At 46.1% G+C, this 26743-nt stretch overlaps 1 protein-coding gene across 1 annotated transcript in view; it reads left to right on the top strand.

Moving 5' to 3' along the window:
- The first annotated feature begins 4736 nt into the window (after positions 1-4736).
- The window catches only part of LOC119383418 (glycoprotein 3-alpha-L-fucosyltransferase A), a 122217-nt gene continuing 100210 nt past the window's right edge, over positions 4737-26743 (top strand). Inside the window, exon 1 of the mRNA XM_049412504.1 lies at positions 4737-4885. The gene's annotated coding sequence lies outside the window, so the exon portion shown is untranslated. The remainder of the gene's footprint in view (positions 4886-26743) is intronic.

Genomic DNA, 26743 nt, shown 5'->3' with positions numbered 1-26743 from the left:
TGGCCCGCGTGAAAATAGAAAAGTCCCAAAAATACGCGTTCTGTATAAAGGTGTCGCAGTACGAGATGTAATATCGCAGTAATATTGCGTGGTACAAGCGTACATTGCCATCGGGCGTCACACCATGTCAATATCATAACGACTTGGTGGTTTAAAGACAGCCACCCATTACAAAAGGCACACACATTACTGCGCGTATTCCCTTAAGACCACGTAGTGGGTGCATCGCAACTTTGACAAAGTTTCTCGCGCTTAATTGCTCCTGGCTTAAAGCATGCTACCCATTACATAAGGCACACACCTCAGTGCGCGCATTCTATTAAACACTCGTAGTGTTCGAAGTGCGCACTAGGGGCAGGATATTGCTATCGCGTTCAACTCTTAAAGGCGAAGCTTAAGCGTCCCCCAATTTTTCATTCCTTTAGTTGTGCATCACAAATCTGTAATTGTAAAGACGCATGTATTTTGCCTACTTTATTAGGCAAGTGGTAGTGAAAATAAAATATAGCATCGTCGTGCCTGAGGTTCTGAATCCAGTGAGTCAACTAACGTTACTTATTTTGAGCTCACATATCTTTTAAGCCTTTGCATCCCGAGTGATTTTTGAAAAATCGTTCCCAAAATAGTTCCTTTAATGCTTCATTGGATTGACACATTGAATAAATGGTCGAAATACATTCGGAATATTATATGTATTTGTATAGCATTCATAAGCATTTGTTCAGTTCTAGAGACAGTTGGCTTCACTGCACTGTGATAATCGCAAACTATATATATATATATATATATATATATATATATATATATATATATAGCATACAATAGTCTTATCAAAGCGACGAACGAATATTGCCTATCGATGCAGGGTGCCCGAACAGTTGGCTTCACTGCACTGTGATAATCGCAAACTATATATATATATATATATATATATATATATATATATATATATATATATATATATATATATAGCATACAATAAATGCCAGGCTTGTGATACACACTTGACGGCTGCAGCCCCGCCACGGTGGTCTAGTGGTTATGGCGCTCGACTGCTGACCCGCAGGTCGCGGGATCGAATCCCGGCCGCGGCGGCTGTATTTTCGATGGAGGCGAAAATGTTTGAGGCCCGTGTACTTAGATTTAGGTACACGTTAAAGAACCCCAGGTGGTCAAAATTCCCGGAGCCCTCCACTACGGCGTCTCTCATAATCATATCGTGGTTTTGGGACGTTAAACCCCAGATATTATTATTATTATTTGACGGCTGCAGGTGAGCGAACGGCCTACAGGCTTAATCTTTTCGTGTATTCGAATACAACATGCAAGTATGTCGTGGAAAAATAACAGCGATCGAAATCACTCACTATCGCTTGAATGGGCGAATGAATGAATGAAATGTTCATTCAAACATCCAAGTACGTGTAGCTTGCCAGTGCAAGAGCGTTCGCGTACGCATGTCATTCCTTGCAGAGTACAGTCACGTGATCGTGACGTGGGAGGACACGACATCAAGCAGGTAAAGATGAAACACTTTATTGGGCAAACTTGTGGGCAGAAAAAAAAAGGTGACACACCTGGTGCGACGATAACGTCGAACACACTCGTCGGTAACCTGATCGTTGGTGAAACGCGTCGGCTTTTATCAGGGGCGTAGGGAGAAATTTTTTTCGGGGGGGGGGGGGGGGGTCGCCTTCATGATCTGAAGTGGGGTCAGGGCAAGCAGATGTGGTCAAGTGTCATTTTGTGCTGTGTATGCCATGACAAAAAAAAAAAAAAGAGAAAATCGGAAGGGGGGGGGGGGAGGGCATGGCTCCGGTGTGCATCCCCTTGGCTACGCCACTGGCTTTAATACTTCCAGGATCGAAATATTCCAGCGTTATCGAATGTGGCCGCGTTAGTTCCAGAACAAATTCGACTGCCCTCTTTGTGGGCGTAATCTTACCAGAAAAGTCTAAAACCATCTGGAAGATTTGCAGACCTTCAGGCGGGGCCTGCGCCAAGCGGCTATTACACGTGTAGCAGTCCGGTCACATGGAAATACAGAAAAAACCACGCGTGGCTCGTAGGCGAATACTTGCAGGTTGGAAAAATTATATTACTTGCAAAACAACAACAACAAACAAACAAAGAAAAGAAGAACAAAGAAAATTAATTTGGTGGTGACCCTAATTCTTGGTTTAGGTGTCTGTTAGTGGCACTCGCACGTCGGAATTCGTCTGTCCTGGTGCATTCTTCGGGGTTGTGTTTCGGGCGCGGCCGCAGCGGATCTCAGAGGCCACGTAGAAAGAAGCGCGTGGTTCAGTCCTGCTCCGCCAGGTGCCGCAGCGACCCCAGCTGCTCACAATATTTCAATGAACTCAATCAATCAAGATTCATGAATTATCCTGACAGTTAATTGGTCCTTATCATAAAGGGGCCCTGAAAGACTTTTTCAGCATGGTCAGAAAATGCTGCCTATCGGTAGTCGAGGCTCCAAGAACACGCGAGCCAAACATTATAGCGCGGCACGCGGCCTAGAATTTACAATTAATTCTGAAAGTCAGCTCGAAATCGTATCCCTCTTCTGTCGAGCAATGATGCCATAAACCCAAATGAACACGTCGTAACCCAAGGTCCACGTTCATTGGCTGATTTGAGCATGATGAGCTGCGTAGTTACCGCGGCCACCGCGGGTTGCCGCCACGTGCCCGCCCGCGTTCTCACTGAAAGTAAGCCCCGCGTTCGAATATAAAAAGAAAATGCTCAACGGACGCATTTTCTTAAGGCCTGACGACACGTACTCATTGCAGGGCGTCAGCGCGTGGCGTGTAGACTCGGCGCCGCGCACTCTCCATATGAAGGGAGCGGGCGAGCGGCTGCACGAAGCTGCGCGCCCTCTCTCTGCATAGGGAGAGGGCGGGACGCCGAGTCTACAAACCACGCGCTGGCGCGCTGCAACGCGTACATGTGGTCAGGCCTTCAAGACCCGAACACGCGTACGCGTTGCAGCGCGTGACTTTTTGACGCGATGCCGCGCCCTCTCCCAATGGGGAGAGAGGGCGCGCGGCTACGCGAAGCTGCGCGCCCTGCCTCTCCATAGGGAAAGGGCGCGGCGCCGCGTCAAAAAGTCACGCGTTGACGCGCTGCAACGCGTACGTGTGTTCGGGCCTTTAGACACTTGTCATCTCTGCCCCTCCCGCCCGTAGCTTTCAGTGCGCTCGCTGGTACGAAGGGAGAGAGAAAGCGCTTGACGCGTGCAACAAATCCCGGTAACTCCGGTCGCACTTGACGGATTCTAAAAATTTTTGCGGCAGTCGATTCGTGAGGCGATAAGGGCTTTTAACGAAGCAATTTTATGATTACTTGGAAAGGCGTTGCAGGGTACCTTTAAGTGAAGTTATGCTCAGACATCGTATGCATCCAATTGAGCTGTTAACTTGAACCAGAACTACCGATTCCTAGTATTTAGAAGACCTTTTATGAATGTCCTGGAAACTGGAAGAAAGTGCTCGGTTGGGAGTGCTTGAAAGAGAAACAAAGTTGTCAGTCGGTGCTCGTGCACTACGTAATTGCGCTCCTCAACTCATTCGCTATTCATTAAAATTATTTGCTGTCGGGAATCGTTGGACGTATGCATATTAGGTCACATTTTTGGTCACGAACTTTGTTAACTTCTCAGTAATATGGGCTCCTTGACATTCGCGTAATTTATTAGTATTTGTCTGCATAATATAGGTCCCTGACCCTGTCCATTATTGCAGTGGCAAACTACCGATATAATTTTTTTATACTTCCAATCTAGAGCCTTATCCTCTCAAACCTCTAGCTGCTATTCCAAAGATCCCCATAATATAAAAATGCAACAATGAAATAAAGAGGACCAGAATACTTGGACTAGTGAGGCTGAAAAGCAAAATGAAGAGATGACGTTTTATTATGTTATATATATATATATATATATATATATATATATATATATATATATATATATATATATATATATATTTTTTTTCTACACTCTTTCTTCTATGACTTTCACCTATCCCTTGCAGAGTGATATTGGTGATATGTAGACGTTAGCTTCCACACCGCTGAACATCTACGCTTTTAAATAAATCCCTCTTCTCTTTTCTCTCATTATTTTATTTTTTTTGTCGCAGGGCCAGTAAGGTAACCATTGTGACGAAGAAATGTTATTGCACTTACGCGCAGCATTTTCAAATCCCGTTTCTAAAAAGAAAACTCTCTTATGGCTCAGTTGTATCAAATAAAACTGAATAACAGCGCCCAGAGTGGTGATGATGACTTAGCGCTATAGCATTAAGCGTTTGCGTTTTTACGTGCGCAGTGTCTTAAGAAAGCAGAATTACAAGAAATACACGCGAACTCTAAACATGAACAGTGGCAGTCGTTCGCACAGACGACTGCAGCAGCGCGAAACAGTGCGCATTTGCCTCAGTTCACGTAAAAGGTTATCGTTATCACTTAGCCTTGATGACCACGCCTGATTCCGTTGCCTGCTGCTACAGTGGCTGTACTGCTACTACACACTTTGAAAAGAGCAGGTCCTGTGCCGTGGGTCCGAACTTCGCGCGCGTCCTCCCATTGATTGGAGCAGCCGCGCCGCCGCCGGATCCTCCTCTCCCCACCCCGGCATCCCCAAATGGAGGCGTCCCGCCGCCGGCGTGACGTCACGGTAGTCCTGGCGGCGGGCGGTGAGAAGAAAGCAGCCCTGGCAATGCGGCAAAGCTGACACAAGGGGAAGCATCTGAACTGTGCCGACGAGCCGCCTGCTTTGCACCATCACCACGCCGCGCGGCAGCTGAGCGGCGGCGGCAGCAGCAGCAGCAGTGCTGGGAAGCCCACCTCCGAGGAAGCGAGCCGTCGGCTGACTCCTTGTTCCGTAAGTAGGTTTCCCCGCACGGACGTCTCGCGCCTTTCGCGAGCTTTTTCTTCTTGTTCCGTTGGTTTTCCTAGCCGCTCGCGGGCGACGCTTAGGGGCTTAACGGGGGCAGCGGGGTTTGGGCACAGTGAGGCGGTTTCTCCCCTCGTCTAAGGACACGCTCACCGCAGGAACTGCATTTAAAGGAGAATAATGAAAACTAGGGTTTTAAGTCTCGTTCCACACGGTTGTCTCGGTTAGGCAGGCCGGTGTAGACGACATCGCCGTCTCGTTTCGAAAGCGTGTTGTTTAGCGAGCATTGTCCCGGTGACTACGCGAGTACGCTTGCGCCTGGTGATAGGTGCTGCGGTTTGCTAATGCAAGCACGTTTTCTTTCGCTCGCTGTTCGTATTGAGTGCGCAGGTGTCCGCCTAGGAAGACGCCGTATTTCGTTTCTTCGTTTACGCACGAGCACGTCGTGGGGTAAAGTGATGCCGAGGCGAAGCAGCCTTCCGTTTCGGCCCATGCGGCGGGCACCTGAGCAATGAATTGCGTCTTGCGATTACACAGCGAATGTTTCTAAATGCATTTAATACTGTACCGGTTGGTGTTCGTGAGGCTGCACACTTCCCGCCCATAATTGGTGCGTCTTTTTGCACTTTCATGATGCCTCCGTCAATGTAGCAGCGTGTTCAGGTGCCGCGCGCAATTTGTAATTTGAAATGATGTACTGCCCAGAACGAATGGCTTGATAAAAGGCTCATGGTTAGACTTGTCACAGCGCGATTTTCAGTACATCAGCCAGAAGTGAAATAATTCTAAGCGTATATACCTTTTTTTTAGCTGTTCTTTCTGCAAGATTATGCTTCCTTGAATTTTTTTTGCGTCATGGCAGATTTGTTATCAAAGTTTGCGTGTATGCTTGTTCATGGCGCTGGGGCTTAAATCTGAACAACCACGACGGGTGCTCAAACCACACAGCGTACCTCATAATCATAAGGCGGTTTTGGCACGTAAAACCGGCAAAACTATTATTTGTTACTGTAATTCTTGTTTTAATTCTGACACCGTTACAGCACCATTTCTTTTGCTCGACATGATAAGATTCAGCAGCGCGTGGGCGATTTAATCTTCTCTAGGTTTCATCTTGCGTGCTATATTCCGCACACTTCGTGTCATAAGCAACGCATTATAAATTTAATCTACTCGGTAAGTGTCATCTCGCGTGCTATGTTTCAAACACTTCGTGTCGTAAGCATGGACCGTGCTTCAAACCCCTCCCGGTCTCGATGTTGCACTCGGCTACGCAGCTCAGTGACAGACAAACAGACCGCGCTCTCCCTTCCAGTTGCGCCTCGCCCCTTCTGCGCCATGTAATTCCAACGCGTCCGGTTTAACGCATACGTCATGCGTCTCAGATCACGCTTGTCTAGAGCTCACGTGTGCTTCTGATTGCGGTGACGACGTTTTTTGCGATTGACTACTGCCGGCTTGAGGCAACATATGAACACATCGCCCAGCCACTTGTTTCGCTCCTCGCTGAAATATCGAAGGCAGCAGGCGCCGGTGCTTAATGCCGTCAACTCATTGCAGAGCTGAACGTTCAAGTACTCCGGATAAATCTGATCAGGGCTGTTCTCCCTCGTACCTTAGTGTTGCGCGGTCTCCATGCTTATTTAGCAGGGCTTTGTCGATGTATACATTGGGTCTATGTCCTATCAAGACCAGAACACTGACCACGAACTTCAATTGTTTTTCAATATGTTTATCAGGTATATCACGAACGTGACTTCTTTTCAACGTTTCAGATGCTTAGCGCGCCTTCAGGCGCTAATTGTGATGGCCTGTCTTAAAATGTGTCAAATTCACACAACATAGTTCCAAGGAACTATAGATGTTATATTCCAAGGACGGAAATGGGGGAATATGTTGTTTCGTGCGAGCTTCAGTCATTAATCTGAATTAGCGTGTAATTAAGTATATAATTATTCTGCAGTCAATCCTGTTACATTTATAAAGAACCGAATCTTAGGCTCGAAATCCATGCCCAATTTGTTTTTGGTTGTATTCATTTCGAGAAAAGAAAAATAAAACTTTTGACGTTGTTCCTGGAACGCCCCGTCGAACATTGTAGTGCCTTCACGAAAATGATCGGCTGCAGTCATACCGAGTACATTTAGGTTAAGTCAAGACTTATTGACTATGCAGGAGCTTCAATTCATCCTATGTGCCATGTATCTTGCTCATTCTTGACCACTAGTCTAAATAACTGGCTAAAACGACTTGCGCCAACATATGTGGACACTCTAAAGAGGTTAGGCGTGTCTCCGTGTACTTCGAGAATGTGAGCTCATCCCGTTGCTTTTGCGCAGTAAACAACGACAACGTGTATAGCGGTCTGGAATGTTGATGCTGCATCCCAGAATATCGTGTTACCTCGTGGTGTTCTAAACAAACACTTGCACACCACATGTGCACCATAGCTCTAGAATTACCGCCGTATGCCTTCTCGAAAAGTGACCGAGAGAAGATAATTACTCCGTCTTCATGCAAGTATTTCAGCCTGCACCTCACTTCGTACCCTATACCTTGATGAATATTCTGCGCAATCGTTTTTTCGAGAAGAATGAAGAGTATTTTATGAATATCTTTCGTAATTGATTGCTAATATGACTGAAGAAAATGGATAATACAATGTATACACAAGGGTTCTCCCGAAGATACGAGATCCTATGTTCAGCTTCCTTGCGCAATAGTAATTCAATTACCTTGGGGAAAGAAAAACACAGTACTTTGACATTTCTACTCAACTACATACAAACCACAAGAAAAAACTACGCTTTCGGTCCAGTGACTTGTGGAGATGAGGTCGCGCACGAAACGCTACGTTTCATAAAGGAGCGCCGTAGGCCACGATATTCCTCAAAGCTCATGATCCCTGATGATCTCGGAAATATCGAAGGGAGCTGCGCGAACGCAGCACTGACCGCGCGTGTGCAAGAGCGATAGCGCGCTTTGAAACTGAATCTGCTGCTCGGACAGCCTGGGGGAGCGGGGCCAACAGATACGACACGCTCGCCTATCGCAGTTGGCCTGACCTCGCTTCAGCCTGATCGCCGTCTTCGCGCATGCTCTGCTCACCCCACCCAGGCAAAGCACCGACGAAAACATGGTAGCACTCGTGGCCCCTGTAGGATCTACAGTAGGTTACAACCTATAACAGTGAAGGAATAGAAAGAGAAGAAGAGAGAAGACGAGCACTGCACTCGCGCAATAGTAGTGCAGGGTAGCAAACCAGACGATCGTCTGGTTAACCTCCATGCTTTTACTCTTCCTGCTTTCTCTCTTTCCACAACCTACGAATAAATACAAGCCCCACCCACAGCCACTGCCTCACCCGTAGAGAATTTGCATAGTCGTTCCATCCACAAATGAAAGTTTATTGAACCAGTACACGCAAGCGCTAGAGGCGTTTATAAACTAAATACATTTAAATGGCGTCAGTAAAATTTATACAAACGCCGGACGCAATCCTACGCAGACTGCAGTAATGCACCGTACGCTACCAAGCAACTATACAAGAAGAATCACGTTAACAACATACCTTTCAAGGAAGAGAAGAAAAAAAAAAAGAGGGGGGGGGGGGGTTGGGGAGTGTAGCATGCGAAGTCGGGTAACTTGTTTTTTTCTCAACTCGGTATGGCGCTGCTGGAAATTCCAGTCCCCCCCCCCCCCCCCCGCCCCCCCCCCTCGTAATGTCGAAAAGCGAGTGTTCCAGCGCCTTATAAGAAGGCGTCAACACAACTCACTTTCAGCTCTCGTCAACTAGGTATCTGAAAACAATTTGATAAGTACGATGTAAAGCCGGGAACGCTGCACGGTTTGGTTGTCGACGGGCGACTGCCTGGTACCACCGTCTGCAGATCAAGTACATTGTGACCAAGAGTACCAGTTAGGCAAACATGCCGTCATTTCTTTGCGACAGCGATGTAGCTTCAACTCCAAAGGTGCGCCAAACAAGGGGCCATGCACCCTTAGTAGCAACACATTCGAATAACGCACGCTTAGTGGCCTCGGATTGCCCAGAATGCGCGCATCTATCATTTGGTGCCACCTGGCGAGGCGTTGACGCGTTGGTAACACGCTCCATCTTCTCAGCTAGTCAAACTCACGAACCACTTCCGGAACTTTGTTTTTCTTCCATGTCTTCCACTGACTTGGGTTCTTTTTTCTTTTATCTTCGTCTTATAGCGTATCTTCCCCAAGCAAGCAGCTTTTATCCATTGGTGCTAGTTCTTCAAATATATACTTTCTCCACAGTTTTTTGATCTACTGTGCGCTTAAAGTCGCAAACAGTCTTGTAAAACTCGAATGGTCTCTTAGCTTGCAATCTACTGTATCTCTCTATCGTAAACGTAGTCCTTAGAGTACTTGTCCAGTACATTAGAAGGCTTTTTCCTGGCTACTCCGGATCGGCGAACGACCTAGCGATTGTTTTTGCTGCCAGGGCTCTAGTGAAGTGAAGTCAAATTCAAAGAAGATCTCAATATCCGGAAGATCCAGACCACCGTGCTCTGTGGGCAGTTTGAAGCAACTAGTCATCACCTTGGCAGGCTTATATGCTTCCATACAAACGCTCCAATGACTGTCCAGAGGCGCTGCACGAAACTGCGCAGCAACGACGCAACGCGTGCGATGTTGTAAGCATACGCGCACGCCTGCGTCTTCACCACACCTGCCCTCGCAGCAGGGGCGTAGGCAGAAATATTTTTCGGGGGGGGGGGGGGTGCACCTCCTTGATCTGAAGCGGGGGCCGGACAGGCAGATGTGGTCGAGAGTCATTTTGGGCTCTGTATGCCATGGCAAAAAAAAAAAAAAAAAAAAAAAGAAACCGAAAGGGGGGGGGGGGGGTGCACGGGCCCGGTTTGCCACCGCCTCGCAGCGAGTGACAGCTTGTATTCCGAAGCCCTGTTTATCACGTCCCTCGTTTCGACTGTCGCGTCTTCCCATGTTCCATTCGCAATGCTTCCCTGTGTTTAGAAAATTTTGTTATTTCACAGACGGTTAACATCAATGACAATTCAACATAACATTCGCTTGCTACACATACGTTTTCGAGATTGACAAAAGAGAACATGGACATGAATCAACACCTTTATCCAAACACATGCGCTCTTTCCTGTGGCATCAAGCGCTTTTGGCGCCCTTTAGATACTTGGTGCTCGCTGGTTTTAAATCGAAAATTTGAACGCCCTGGCAAATTTCATCAGAGGTTCTGACATCACACTTAGCCAAACATCATATTTTAGGTAGGAACAATGAACCTTTAGTTTTTGATGCGATTGATATATGCATTAGCACAGACAATGTGCTTACGGTTAGAGCGGAATTCGGCTTGCACGACTCTCTTACATAGGTGATTGACAAGCGCGCCATCGTTCTGTGTGTGGAGCTCATATTTATTCTTATGTTGCACATATATTTGTTCCGTTCCATCGTCTTGCGCCGGTAAGTCAACGGGATTTCCGAAGTTGAAATATGTCGTTTTCGCATCGATGTCGCATCTTTTTCAGAGGCCGCTCGTTCCCTCATGCTGTGTTTATTTTCGGATCTTCTCTTTCATTCCTCGCCGGAAGTGTATTACGAGAGAGGGAGAGAAGGAAAAGCTGCACCCAGTTTGCTACCCTGCACTGGGGGTAGAGAAACAGGGATTGGAAGGAGGACTGAGAGAGAGGTAACACAAAGAAAACAAAGAAGTGCACACATAAACACACACAGGAAGCACGTTCCAATTAGAGTAGCACTTTCTCGTGCTTAAAGTTAATTTTTTTTTATCTTTCGTGTTACCGCGCAATATGCATCCTAAGAGCATTCTCTCGAATACTTAGTTACCTAATGAAACATCAGTTCGCGCTTTGCGTTGAAGCATCACACGCGATGAAAACAATGCACTATTAAGGCGGAGGTCTTAGATGCCTCATCAAACGCGAAAATGTACCGTCGGCGTCGGCGTCCAGCGGCGTCAGGGACGAGTGATGCAAACAGATCATCACGTGGTAGTCACCATGGGACGTCATCATGACGTGACAGATCGCCAGAATTTGTGACGTCATTACGACGTTACGTGACGTAACTTCACATGATGACGCCACCTCATGACATCGTAGCTTGGCCAAAGGTGGCCGACCACGGAGACAGTGCGAAACCAGGTGAGGTGCCTCCGATTCCGGAGGCAGTGCAAAAAACCACGTTGGGTGCAGAAAGCTTTCGGACGGTGGCGAGGCAGGATCAATACATCGAGTGAGAAGGAAAAGACTATGTCTTTTGCCTTCGAGTCGTCTTATGTGAATGCATGAGGGACCCTGTGAGTTTTTGATAGTTATGCCGGCTGCACAACTGAACTCTTGCTTTACTTAATATTCGACAAAAAAATGAATTCTGGGGTTTTTAGGAGGCGCCAGAACCGATATATGTTAAGACATACCGCAGTGAGGGACTCCAGATTGAGTTTGACCACCGGGAGGTCTTTAACGTTCCTCTAAATCTAAGTACATGGGTGTTCCTACATTTTCATCCCATAGAAATGCGGCAGCCATGGCCGGGAATCAAACCCGCACCCTCAACATAGCAGCTCGACACCTTAGCTGCTAATATACCGCGACAGGTTAATTTGGGATACAAATGTCATTTGAAAATGACTCCATCGTTCAGCAGTGCACGGCTTCAGCGATGCTCTCGAGTTCAGAGATTTTACAGTCTATATTCGAGATAATACAAGTCTATATTATATACTATACATAGTCAAGTACGGAACCTTGCGAGACAGTGGGCGCTTGTGGGGTCGCCGGCTACTCCTGTTCTGGGACTTCGGATGTATCCTACAGACAATGTAGAAATTTCAAGCAAGTAACTGAAACAAAGAAATTATACAGTGAAAAGTTATAAAGCATCGCACATTCGCTTGCTACTTAGCAGTTCACACAATACAAATATTCTTCACCGGAGTTAAAGATGTCGCCTCTCGTTAATTACACGTTATTCATACACAGCAATCGAGAACACACTTGGAAAAAGCCGAAATACAGAAATCCTGATATGTCCCCAAAACCGAAAAATAAATTACTTAAATCAACAAATACAGCGTTCTGGCGTGACTGAAGTTGCAGTAACGTGTTTTAGGTAGTAACTATTGCAATTTTTAAAGCAACCGGCCCCTTCCCCTTTTTTTTCTTTTGTCCACCGTTTTCTAACGTTGTAACAGAAACGGTGGCTCTTTCTATCTCTATTCATAGTTAATTCAGAAGCAGCGCGGATGAGGACAAGATAGAATACAGACATAGCGCGGGCTTAAAACATACTTTCTTGCAATAGCCAAGTCACACATATATGTATAGCATGCGCAGAATAGGAAAGACAACACGGAAAACAAAAATCAACCTGTCAGCAAGTCAATGTGTACTATCATATAGTCGCATAACGAAAAAAAAAAAAGAAAACATAAGTAGAAAGAAAAAGGAAGCGCACATTGCGCGGCATGACTATGAAACCTATTTGAATACGTGATTTCACTACGCGTCAGCACGATATAAAAGGTGCTGTGGTTTTTTTCTGCTCCGGAAAAGCTGTCAAGACTCCGTAAACGAGTGAATGTGCCATCATCCCATCGGAGTATGTGCACCGTCAAGCAAAAAAGACGTTTTGTGCCATGTGCCACAAGCGTGGTTTATCAGATCCCCCCCCCCCTCCTCCTCCTTGCCGTGGAAAGTATGTTCGGCAAACTGGCAGGTGCTTTGATGAGCGCCTAAGAGAGAACCATAAAAACTTTGAGAACACTTGAGCTTCGCCACACAGGAAGATACCATCCCACTTTCAAGGTCTGACGCTGCCAGCAGTCTTCGAGGCCTTGCACAGGAGATCACGCTCGCTCTATGGTGCCCACCAAGCAGCCAAACCAACCGGACTAATCGTCAACGCCACCTGTCCTCTTTGATGCATATCTGTATGCCAACTGGACTCCGCCGAAGAGAGGCCACACTGCTTTATCGCTTGTGGCTAGGGGTGGCATTTACGAAATCCTAATCCTTTCGAATTGGAATGGCCGACAACGCTCTCTGCGATGCCTGTCGTTGCGAGGAGACGCTACAACACGTCCTGTGCGACTGTCCGGTATATAATGCTCAGAGACAGTCATTCGCGTTCGTTCTAGCGCGCCTTGATAGTAGACCAATGTCTGTTCAAACAATACTTGCATGTTGTCAACAGAAGACATCACAACTGAAGGCGACGAAGGCACTGCTGAGGTTTTTGAGAGCGACGAACTTGGCCAAGCGCCTGTGACAGAAATCTCGCGTACCACGCAGGAGTGACCAACTACCACGCAAGAGTGACCGACTGTTTCTATGTGTGCTATGCTACCACGCAAGAGTGACCGACTGATTCTATGTGTGCTGTGTCGTGCTATCTTTCTATCTTTCTCTCTCTCTCTCTTTCCTCTCCATCTTTAAATCTCCCCCACCCTGTCCCCATGTGTAGGGTAGCAAACCGGTTTTCCTATACTGGTTAACCTCCCTGCCTTTCCTTCTCTACTATTTCTTCTCTTCTCTTTGAGCTTCGCTTTCAAGAGTAGAACGCGATAGCGTAATCGGACCATGTTCACATCACCTTCCCAATAGCTAGCCTAGCTTCGCTTCTTGGTGGAGATCTAAACCGTGCCGCAAGGAAAGCCATAGTGCGGACGCCCTCCGGCTCCTAAATCCATGCATGCGGCGCGACGAAACACGGACACGCGGCGGGCGATGCCTTTTAAAAGAGCGTCCGTGGGCGGGTGGGCCCAATCTCTCGGGTGAGAGCTAAACCGCTGAAGAACCTCCAAGATCTGTGTACCACCAACGGTAAATGGTTTATATAAATAGCTCGCTGTTAGTATGCTAGAACATGTATGTGTGGTGGCCGAGCGGAAGCTCATCGCGCCGTGGAGCGAGGGGTCGCAGGTTCGAAGCTCCGGTCCCACTCGAACTGAAGATTTTTTATTTCTTTATTTGCGTCTACTTCGAATTTTCGCTCACAAACAATTCTGATTTTTCGCTCTCAACCAAAGACGCCGCCGTCGACACCGATCGACACCGAAAATTCTGCGAAACGAGCTCTTTAACGCTGTCGCGTTAATGACGTCCACAACACTCCGGAAAGGCCACCTGCGCATCCGCTGTCGCCACTGTGGTTGCGTGCCTCTCTTTGAGAGTGCTGAAGGTTTGGCGAGACACAGCTCGCAGCTCGCACGGGAAATTATAGAAGCCGATTTTATCGGAAGCGAATGCGTATACCCCTTTTATCGCGCCGACGCCTAGTGAAGTCAAGTACATCTAAATAGATTTCATAGTCATGTCGTGTAATGTGCGCTTGTATTTTCTTCTTTCTACATTTTTCTTTCTTGATTTATTTTTGTTCAAGTGACTATATGATAGCACTATTGACTTGCTTTTGGAATGGTTTTTGTTTTTGCGTGTTGTCATTCATTTTTCTGCGCAGGTTCCCTCGTGCATACATACGTACAGTATATGTGATTCGGCTACTGCAATAAAATGTGTTGTAAGACCGCGCTGTGTTCGTAGCCTCTCTTGCCCTTCGCGCTGTTTCTGGATTAACTACAGATAACCAAAAAAGCGCAAGCTATTTTAGTATCTTTATTCAATGATTGTGTTGGTTATCAACGTTTTAAACGAATATGCCTGAAACACAACAATGCCGGGACCTGTGCCTACCTCCCGTAAGGTGCCTTCATTGTGTCGAACAATTTTTCGCCCTAATCATAAAGAAAGGCATGAGTGGCACTTTCAACGATGTCTAAACATATAAGAATACACACCCTACCTATGACTCACATTGTCTGAAGACTGCCCACATCGCCCGATTTTCTTCTAGCAATATTTCCATACGAAAATTTATCGCATAACCGTGTCAACTTTGATGGTTTATTTTTGAGTGCTTAAAGGGACACTAAAGGCAAATATTAAGTCTACGTTGATTGTTGAAATAGCGGTCCAGAAGCCTCGTAGCGCTGCTTTTGTGCCAGGGAAGTGCTTATTTTGAAATAAAATCACGTTTTTAGTGGTCCGCATCGCGTTAGCGCGCTTCAAATCTCCCGCCTGAAAATACGACTCTCATACGTCACTGCTGCCGTGCCCAACGTTGCCCGCTTTTACTGCGCGGCCGCCGACACTAGTAGCAGCCGAGCGGAAGTAGCGGGACCCACAGTAGCAAAACCGGCGCTGCGGCAAAGACTTGCTCGGATGGGCACATTGAAAGCCGTCACCAAGTTGCGGTTGGTCTCGTAATCCTCAGTACGAAAGTGCAGCGAGCACACACGCAGAGGTTTTGACTGTTTAGCACACTGGCGCAATGGCATGACACTAAGCCACTTCGAGCGTAAGGGTTCATTCCGCGGCACCCAGTGAAAAGACACACCGGTTTCCTTGCTGCAGCTCTGGCGTTGTGCACCATTCGGGCATCCGGCAATATCACACGCATGCGGCATTTTGTCGAACTTCCTGTCAGAGCGACTTTCACGAGCGCGCAAAACACGCACGGCAGTACGCGATCCCAAAACTACCACTGAGACGGGCGAGGCACAGCTCGGCGAAAACGGAACCTTTGAACCACGCGCGCCGTTCCCCATGGCAACGCCACGGAGGTTTTGTTTTCCATGAATCAAGCGGAAACGAACAAAAAGCATTTTATTACGTCTTTTGATGCTCGGAATGTTCTTTTTTTACTGCTGCTAGTTTGATTACTAGGGATTTATTGTAGGCCGACTTCCCTACGTCATCGGGATCACTTCGAAAATGTCCCACTCGTGGCGCTCATCATGTGATACATTTAGCTTAATTTCTCGGTAAGTAGGGCACTGCTGTTTATAATATTTCCGTTTTAGAAGTTGTCATACATTGGGCTTTCACTATGACATAAATTGTTATTTGCCTTTAGTGTCCCTTTAAGCTCTCATCTTGTACATTGCGCTAATACGTTATCTGAGTGTTTTCGACGCGAATTATTGGCACTTACTTGAGTCAACGTATGTTGGCGCGACTTAACAGCATTGTAACAGCATAGCCGAAGAATGGAACCACTCCAAGTACTTCTGCATTCAATTCCGCTGTTGAAGATTATCGCTCGAACTAGCAGCTAACAAATGTGCCTTGTTTTGTTCTAACTACCACTCCCTTCTGTGACGCTTTTTGACATTGAAGGTATTGAAATAAATAAAAAAGTCAGTTTCGCCGCAAGGGCGAAGCAATGAATGCGATAGCAAGAAACTAATGCTATACGAAGTGAGGCTCGCCAATGGACATAGGCGTGCGCACAGGGGGGGGCGGCCGCCCCCCCTAATCACGTAAGAGGGGGGGGGGGGCTCAAAATCTGCCCCGTACATTGACCCTTCTAGTCACTTAAGAGGGGGGGGGGGGCAAAATCTGCCCCATACATTGACTTAGTAGGATGGGGGGGGGGGCGCTGCGACGAACCTTTGACCCCCTAATGGGGAACCCTGCGCACGCCTATGCCAATGGATACTCTCAGTTTGAACAGCGCTCCTATTGCAAAGGCGGCCGAAGCAGCGAAGGAAACTAGCGTGCTTCAAGTGCGGAGCTGTGACACTTGATAGTTGGCGCTCATCTTCTGTTTGTTCGTTTAGCGGCGTCCCTTGAGCTCGAGTGACTTTCGTACGCTTCGTAACATGAGCGCGGACGTCACGGTGAAAGCCTGAAACATCCCTCTTCCCCCTCACCACGAGAAAATCGCGCGAGCAGACAGCGGAAGGGCAAGGTTCTCCCTGCACAAATATAAGAAGAAGCGAGCGAGCTCGCCGACGACATTTAAATGCGCCCATCGCGCTCCTAGCGCCATCTCGCTGGTAATGAAGAAACGCTTATAAGCGCCTGCCGACTCTGAGTCCGTTCAGCGGTAAAGGGTGTGTATATATTATATAACGCTCGCCGTTAGCTACGTGGAGGATCTGCGTCTCGTGGCGCAGCCGTTAGCGCCAATCGCTGCGGAGCAAGAGGTCCCTGGTTCGATTCCGCGCTTCGGAAGCATTTTTCTGAATTATTTTTCTTTGGGGCTTTTATATATATACATACTTATACATATACGGTGCATGACGGCGGCGACAGCGACGGCAAAATCCAGCCGAGACTGTCCATATAAATGCTATCACAATATAAAAAAAATTGTAGTCGGTTACGACCTAAGCTCCACCCACAGCCATGACTGTCCCACACAGAGAGAATTCGCATAGACGTTCCATCCAATGAGACTTGCTCATTTCCGTGACGTCAAACAGTCGTCGCGTGTTTGAGACAATTGGTGTACCCATACAGACACATGTTCGCGTAGCTGGTTTTGAACTCGAAAGTCCCGGCAAATTTCATCCGAGATTCAGGCATCACTGCCTAGTACTTTTTTTTTTCGGTAGAAACGACGAACCTTTAGTTTTCGGTATGCGTAGTATTTACATTAGCACAGAAAGAAGTACTTCCGGTTCGAAAGGAAACCAGCTCGCACGACTCTATTACATAGGTGGTTGACAAGCGCGCCATGGTTTTGCGGGCATGCGCCTGCACAGTGCCTAAACGCCTGTGAAACTCGCATGCCTCAGTTGAACCAGACTAATGCGATATTCGACTGGCATACATTTAGGCGGATTTTGGCGGGTGTGCCTCATGATGCGTGTCTGATAGGTCTATCTGCAAACCCTACTCGGTTACCAACTTCTTAGATTGCAACAGCGTTGTTATACCTTGAAGAGCGCCGATAGGTCACACGCTAAGCGATGCATGGCGCAAGTCTTTACCCTTGTGGTAGCGTTGAATTGGTTCGCTACTGTACTTTCGAAGCCTTCGGAACTTTTGAGAGAATAGTGCAACTTCATCTGAAAGTGCACATTAACACCACAGTTATCTGCTTTCCTTATTTTTAAACATTAATACCGTTACTTTCTGTGGGGTAGCAAATCGGGTTCGCGTGTAGTTGACCGCCCTGTTTTCTTTTTTTTTCGCGTCTCTCACTGCTTGTCTTTAGAAGGTAATGAATGAATGAATGAATGAATGAATGAATGACAATTCCGGTGGTTTTACGTTCTAAAACCATGATATGATTATAAGGCACAAAATGAAAGAACGACTGAATGAGTGAACGAATCAATGAATTAACGAATTTAGGGTTTATTTCAAAGAAGGAAACGGCTCTCAGGCTCTGCTGGGGTTACGTGGGGGATCGGCGTGGGTTGAGGCATTGATGGATGATGGCAAGTGAAAAGAGCAGTCTAAAAAAAAAGTACCTGGCTTAGAAACGTTCCGGATGTGCCATGGATTTCAATAATTACATATATTTTCCAAGTGCCTTCCGTATAAGTCGCGGCGAATCTTTTTATACTCCATACAACCTCTGTGTAATTTCCATAAGAATCGCATGGAAAGCGCATGGAATTATTGAAGTACATTGAGGACATTTCTGTAGAGAACGGTCATTACATTGTTTCGCTACATACTGCTTAACACACAAAAAAAGCGCATAATGCAACTGTATTGAACAAGTTCTGTGCCGGTAATCAATGCGATGTGTTTTGCCCTTATTAATGTGCTTCCTCCGATATCGAGTCGGCTATCCCGTCTTTGTAAACAGCGGGTCTATATCATCCCAAAGGTTCCCGCTTCGCATTAGCCCAGTGTGCTGCATTACATCGCGTTCCGTATCTGCTCGGAACTACCTTTCAGTATAATGAAACGGAGTACACCCACGCTCGGTCGTGCTTTCGAAATCTGCGATTGCGTTTTTGCGCTTTCATTTATCTTTACTTTTGACGAGACGCGTTCTAACGGTGGAATTTTCGAATGAAATGCTAAACACCGAGACGAACCTTGAAATTTCAAATACAATATCTCGAATTTTTTAAGCAGATTTATTATTACTCTTGCGTGGAGGCCGCCAGTTGGGGAAAAAGGAAAATAAATCATATCTACATCATTTCGTAAATGCATGTAATTCCGCTCACAACAGAATACATTTATAAAATGCATACAAACACGGTTAAGAGGTGAGCTTGTAAATATTAACTATTTTTTTGTTCACGCGATAGACTGACGTATCTTTGCGCTCAAATGCAACGACGGTTGCTCCCTGTCTCTTGGACGTGGAGTATATATTTGTAGTTTTATGTAACACTTTAACATATATAGTGTTGTAGGAGGAAGGGCGAAAGAACAGGTAATGTAGACGCTAATAATAATAATAATAATAATAATAATAATAATAATAATAATAATAATAATAATAATAATAATAATAATAATAATAATAATAATAATAATAATAATAATAATATGGACACTGTAATGCATACACGTTGCAGTCGTACCAACACCTGAAATTACAGAGAAATGCTAAATGTGAGAATGCACACAACAGCATCACGTAACACGGTGACATTAGCGAGAAACTGTGAAAGCAACAAGTTGAGCCGCAGTAATATCAACTATAATACTGTGACAATACCAATAAAACGCACGCTTATAAACGAGGCGTTTTTTTTTTTTTTGCCAACAATGCCATTCCATCAATATTATTTTACCGATATTAAAGCGCACTTTTGCGTGATCATGTTGGCAATGTATCCAAATGTATTCTGTATTCTTTACACTGAGGTGGCCTATATGTACGCTTTTATAAGATTTAGTTCGGCGTCCTATGAAGCGTGTATTCTAGAGGGAGTTGGTATCGCCGTCAACGTTCTGAGGGGTATCCAAGTTGTACTGTAAGTATGTCACCGACCAATAGGAGAAGCGGAAATCATTACTTAAACAAACCGTCGCGACTCAACATTGTAACGACGTGCTGTGCTGCAGGCACTAAACGGACGATGAAAGAAAAAGAAAAAAGTTACTAGTGGCAGTTTGAGAACGCAACCAAATTATTGCTAATTCATTTTGGTAACTTCTGACGCGTTGCAAAAGTCGCTCGGCTGTGTAGGCACGCGACTGGTAGGACAACATAATTATATATCCGTTCGCGCAGAGCTCACCGTTCCCGCTAACTCGCCCGTCAATCGTGTTAGCTTTCAATCGGGGCAACCTACGTTAAAGGAGTGTGTATTGTATATTATGAATTGAGAGGTGCTTTTGAAACGAACTACAATGTTTTTTTTTTACTGAAATGACAAGTAGGAGAGCTTGATGCCTTTATGGAGGCACAGGTGACTGGTCACTTAGCAAACGAAATATACATTACTAAAAAATGAAAATGAGGCAAAATGTGTCGTACAGTAGAACACTGGGGCGTAGCCAGGGGGGGGGGGGGGGGGGGGAGGTTCAACCCCCCCCCCCCCCGAATTTTTCAATTTTGCTTGCGCATATATACAAGCACACATTCAAACGCACGCACGAACATACATAAAGTATGGTTGAACCCCCCCCCCCCCCGAAAAAAATTTCTGGCTACGCCCCTGGTAGAACACAAGATGTGCAAACACATTACAATCTAACTGCACATGGTTGTGTTCTTGGGCCCAACTTTGATGACAGCCAGGCGCTCTTTCATATAGCCAAGACTGCCGCGTTTGCTTTTTTCCATTCGGCGTCCTTCCTGACTGACTTGTTTTATAACCCGGTCACGCTCGCTGTCGCTTACTGCGAGTCGACGTCAGGCAACTGTCGAGCGGACGATTACATTCTGAAGTCAATTAGCGTTTATGTCCCGTATAATTTAGTACCCGCTTATGAAGATTGGCGGCTGAATGCAGAACAGTTCTATTTGTGGAGTCTGACGCGGCGGATAGCTCGGTCTTGGTGCTTATATGCACACGCAGTAAAAGTCAAACGTGCAAGCTGTGTTCTTTCTATTTAACTGCGGCCTTCTTATCTGGACGAACGCTGGGAGCTGGTAAGAAACACTTGAGCGAAACGCTTTTAGAGCACTCTTTCGTACAAATGCTCGCCCCCAATAATTATTAGCACAGTCTACCAGCCTGTCTTGACTCGGTAGCCGAATTGCCTTGCAGCTGAGGTCGAGATAGGTCACGGGTTCAGTTTCGGGCCGCGAAGCTTATACAATTCTCGTAAAGAAGGAACACGAAAAAAAGGTTCCTACATCTTCATTTGCGGGCGCACATCTAAAATCCCCCAAACTGCTGAAATTAATCCAAAGCCCTTCCGACTGTGCGGCGTCGCTCTAAACCCATGGGTCGTTAAACCCAACAGTTTAACTTTACAGACAGGCTGACACACTATAACTTAAAGTGAAAATAAGTATAGGAAACAACTGCGAGGTATAGTGCATTGCTGCCGCTAAATGTGTGCGCGATTAAAACGATATCAGAAGCGGAAAGAAGAGGAAATGAACAAAGAAATAAAAGGGGGGGGGGGGTATATAGGCGAGTGCAGTAGCCCGGTTTGTTGCTGTCAAAAAAACAGCCTTGAGGTATAGCAGCTGCAGCAACGAAATTCTGAATGACGCTTCAATGAAACGTTTCCGACCACGTCATGTGTGACAGGAATTCAATTGTAGTACACGTGTGGCACGTGTGCGCTCGAACACATGTGCTATTCTCCGTTGATTGTCAAACATTATACGGTTACTGCCCCTCCATCAGTTGAACTAAAAAGGGCGAGCAATCGAAAGAGGAGCTGCGAAATGAACCTGTATCAGGGAAGAAATTTATCATCTGCATAAACTGATTTCATGCAAAGAATATGAATGACCAATGCGCCTGTTTGATACAGATAATTGCTTTATTTATAGGTGTGTAAGAAACAAAACTCCCTCTCCCTCCTCTCTCTTTCTATCTCGCTTTTCCTTTTTGCTGGGAGCGGGCCCTATGCTTCGGACTACACTGAAGCCTTGTACTATACGCTCAAACTGCTATGCTATAATATTTAACACGACCGCTGAATACCGCCTATGAACCATTTACAGAAGCTTATAGTTGCTTTTCTTTCACTCCCGGTCCGGTACAATGCCGTGAAGGTGACCGAATATTCGGCCAGCTCGAAGAGAACATTGCGACGGTAAATCGTACAATTTTCTCTAGGAGAGCCAGGCCAGCGGAAAACTTATTTTCTTCTGTTCCCTTTAAAATAAACCTGGACATGTTGTAATCACCGAGGTCGCAGGTGCGTTTAACATGCGACAATGGCTTGTTGCGTGTCGTCGCGAAGCGCAGGCATTGTGCACGCCGTCTCGATTCCGTGACAACTAGAATTTAGGCCGCTGTGCAACATCAATTTGGCGATTTATTGCTATAACGCCCACGTGCGAAATTAAGTCGTACAGCCAAGTTACGAGTAGACTTCATATAGCATTGTAAACTCATATTATTTATCAGGCTCTCTTTTATAGATAAATTACCCTTGCGTCGAAAAATCAATCAATCAATCAATCAATCAATCAATCAATCAATCAATCAATCAATCAATCAATCAATCAATCAATCAATCAATCAATCAATCAATCAATAAAATTACGCCGTTCCTTTCAGTTAGCGAGACAGGAACGCGGTACTTGAGTGCCCTCTTTGTCGACGCGGTCTGATGGTACGAACTTGCCGCGCTGCAACGGCCTGCCGCCTCGTAGGCGACGACCAAATTTGCGGTTCGGTGCCGAGTGCAGGATGCGGTTATGATCAGTGCCACCATAGGCAGAATAGGGCGTGCAACCGTGCGTTGCAATAGTCACCGTAGACGGCTTAACAGACGAAACAGCTAAACGGACAGCGGCCATCTTGAGTCCCATTCCAATTCTCTCGTAGCCGCTAAATAGGCGCAGCTTGGTGAAGACAGCATCGAAACAAATACGATGCAGGCTACTTTGCTGTCCAAACAAGATGGCGGTCGAATAGAAGACTAGAAACTCTCCGAGTTGGTCGCCAGCTCAAAGGAAGACCTCGCTAGGGTTTCTTACGCGTTTAATTCGAGCTACGTTCAAGTTTTTGCGTGTTTGCACACAAAAGAAGGTAAATGCACAGCGATTTCATTCTATATTCTTAGCTTTCTCTTCCCTGCTCGAACTCGCCGCGGTGGATGGCGCTCGACTGCTGATCCGAATGTAGCGGTGCCGAATCCCGACCGCGGCGTCCGCATTTTCGATGGGGTCGAAAAGGCTTGAGACCAGTGTACTTAAGTGCACGTTAAATTTCGGGAGCCCTCTACTACGGCATCGCTCATTATTATATCGTGGTTTTGGTACGTCGAAGCCCGACAATTATTATTATTCTCGGCTGGAGGCGGCGTCACGTCGCGTCGTGCAAACGTCAGGCGGACGCGTTCCATTCCTCGGGCGACTCGGACTCGATGCCGTCTTATAAGCTGTCAGCTTAAACTGTATACGATGCTGTCCAGAACTGGAACACAGCCATAGAAAGAGTGAGCGGTTTGCGGATAATGAGCTAGCACGTGGAGATGTGTGGATTGTTTAGCGCCATAAGTCTGTGTGTCAGACTTATGCACGAAAGAGACGCATAAACAAGAGAGAGGGCGAACACGGATGGTTGATAAAGTAGGCCAATGTTTATTGTTCACATTTACAGGTCGTTAATTCTTTGATGTGGGTGAATTGGGGGCAATTACACTCCGTCGCTGTTCAGTTATATGAATCACTCGTCATTTTGGCAAGAAAAAGGAAAAAAAAATGCGGTGACATGGTGACGGTGGTAAGTAGATATTCATCACTGAAAGGTTGCTCTGCGTCGGGCTGCTCCGAGAGCTTGAATAACAATGAGGCGTTTACCATAAGCGTACGGGTCCCGGCGCCGTCCAGACAAGCGGGGACAGCCAGCATCAAACGCGCACTACAGCACCACAATCAGAACGCGCTTCTTGACAGATGCGCCTGCAAAGATGAAAATGTAAATGTTGGCAACCGCGGGTGCCGTCTTGCCGTCCTCTCCCAACGATTATGCAAATGAAGAAAATGGCGATGAGGACCGAAATATAACGGTCGCATCAACAAAACAGCTCTCTATCAGACACAATGCAATCATCAGCAATATAAATAAAAGAATGACCAGGAACAAATGTAGACATGGCGAGTGTCTAGGTCTTTTAGGAACACCGTTGTGGAACGGAAGAATTACCGACATCGCCCTACATTCCTGTAGCGTCCACTGTGCGTAGATGACCACACAGTGAGAAACTAAACAAGGTAAATGCTTGAAAAGGGAAGAAAAGACTACAAAAAAAAAATTATCGCAGCTTCACACTGGGGGTTCCAAGCCTGAAGGAAGAGCGGAGCTGGGGTGGCCTGCCTTGTTTCTCTGTATTTTTCTTTCTTTTCTTTTCTTTCTCTTTCTCTGTGTCTTGCATCTGTTTTTTGTAGCTGTTGCTTTCTATTTTTCTCTTTCTCCGTCTATTTCTTTCTATTTCTAGCTCTTTATTTCTTTTATCTCTCTGTTTATCGTTTCCTCTTTCTTTATACCTTTCTCTCTCTGTCTTGTTATCTTTTCGCGTCTTTACTCCCTTTATTTATCTTTATTTTTCTTTTCCTCTTTCCTTCTATTGCTTTCTTTCTTTCTATTTCATTTTTCTCTTTCTTTCTAGCTCTTTTTCACGTGTTCGTTTTCGTGTGACACTCGCACCTGCTGTACACGGTAGTGGTGCTTGCCCGATTCCCGTGGCGCAAGCCCACCTGAGGAGTTTTGCACGTCGCCGCGTTAACGATAGCTTAAATGGCTTCACTGTAAAGAGAATGAAGAGAGCGCGCGCGGGTTCATGACAATTTTTTACGACGGAGCACAAGTTACCGACAGCTTAAACAGCTTTACGGATAAAAAAAAAAAAAAAGTTGGAGTTGACCCTAATCCTCGACTTAGATGACTGGTAGCCGCACTCGCACATTGCATTCGTGTGCCCCGGTGTATTCCTTGAGTCAAGTTTGTGTTTCGTCGCGCTGCCGAAGTGGATCTCAGAAGCCACGTAGAAAGAACATGGCCTCCGAGATTAGCCGGCGGCGCGCCGCCGGCAAATCTCGGAGGTCATGGAAAGAAGTACACGGTTTAGATCTGCTCCGCCAGGTGCCTCAACGATCCCAGCTGCTCACAACAAAAGCGTGTGCTCTTTCGATGAACTCATTAAATTAATTTTCATTAGTTATCCTGACAGTTAACTGACCATTACCTTATGTAAACTTATGCTCTGATGTAACATGTAGAACCATCGATTTCGTACAAGTTTTATTTTTTTTCAATACTTTTCGAATCTTCGGAAAACCGGAAGTAAGGGCTCGACCGGAAGGGCTTGGAAGAGACAAAAGTGCGCTCGGTGCTCTTGCCACTAAAAAAGCGGGTGACGTGTCGGTAGTGTGTCCCGCGCCTTTTCAAGTATGAATCGGAACCAACGCTCCCAATTTTCCGTTGTTTTGACACAAGATAAATTGTTGCAGGACCCGCATAAGCATTTGGAATGTGAGTAAAAAAAAAACATGGAACATAATCATAGCCGAAAACGAGAATACAGGTTGCGTTTGTAACAAAAAAGTCACACTTTCGCCGCAAGGACGAAACAATGAACGCGATAGCAAGAAATCGGAATGTCACACGAAGAACGAGAAGCAGCTCGATACTTGCAGCGCGCCGCTGAAGCACAAAGGACGCCCGAAAAGAACGCACAGGCATGCACAGGGAAAGCGTGAACTAACAACGGTCGCAGTTGTTACGTCTTTGTGCTTGAGCAACGCGCTGCAAGTGTCGACAATGGAAAATCAGATGCTCTTAGATATTTCTTTTTCTTTTAAACTGCGGCGCGTGGCGTGACCCCTGCGTTTCCTGCCACAAGGGGACGTCTGATGCAAGGTGCGCCCAGTGTTCTTTGTTTTTTTTTTTCTTCCACATCACGAAGGGGTACAGAAAAGGGCCACTTTGTCGTGCGCGTCTCAAGGGCAGTTTTCAAATTGAAAGAAAATTAGGAGCGTTGCGTCATAGAAAACACGCTCAAGCTCCTCCGAGATTTGCTTACCACAAGCGGTAAATGGTGCATAGAAATAGCTCGCCGTTATTTCGCCGGCGCATGCATGGGGCATGGTTGACTGTCTAATGCAGCGGGCTAGGCGGCGAGGTCGATGGTTCGAATCCCCGGTCGTGTGCTTCGGAATTTTTTCTTCTGCTTTATTTCTCTTTGTGGCACTTTATATATATATATATATATATATATATATATATATATATATATATATATATATATATATATATATATATATATATATATATGGGACATGACGGCGACGGCAAAAATCAGCCGAGAGTGTCCATATAATTGCTCTCGCAATAAAACAAGAAGAGAATCCAATCTGCAAGAACGAAATGCTCTCACACTTCACTACTCGAACACTCACTCAAAGCCAGAATCGACGATGTGTTTATGCAGATGCCCTACTGGTCTGAATTGCCCTGTGATTTGGCCTGCCTTTCGCGGCCAGCCATGCGCGAGTGAAAATGATCTCTTAACTATAAGCAACAGTGAAAAAGCACACTGACTGCAATGATGCCTTCTACTCCAAGTTAAGCACTCATACATGTGTACACTATATTTTCATACAGATTGATATTTCGCGTTGCTACGCGTATAACAAGTATTGCTAGAGATTCACTTTACGCAGCGAATGAATCGATATATCGTGATTTTGCAAAACGCACACCGGCGCTGTAATCAGAGAATTCCTCAGGCTGCCATATACATGAGGAACGGGGGCCGAAATCGCTGCATATTAAAAATTGCGACAGTACTGCAGCGTTTTTTTTTAGTCTGCCTTCATTTATAGATTGAGCGTTGGTTTTTTGTCAGCCATGCTCCCGCAATGCGCTCCCTTTTGTGTGTACACGCGGAACGCCATCGCGGCATTTAA

This window comes from Rhipicephalus sanguineus, chromosome 2 (assembly GCF_013339695.2).
Source record: "Rhipicephalus sanguineus isolate Rsan-2018 chromosome 2, BIME_Rsan_1.4, whole genome shotgun sequence".
Taxonomy (NCBI): domain Eukaryota; kingdom Metazoa; phylum Arthropoda; class Arachnida; order Ixodida; family Ixodidae; genus Rhipicephalus; species Rhipicephalus sanguineus.
This window is presented reverse-complemented; position numbering and strand designations above follow the sequence as displayed.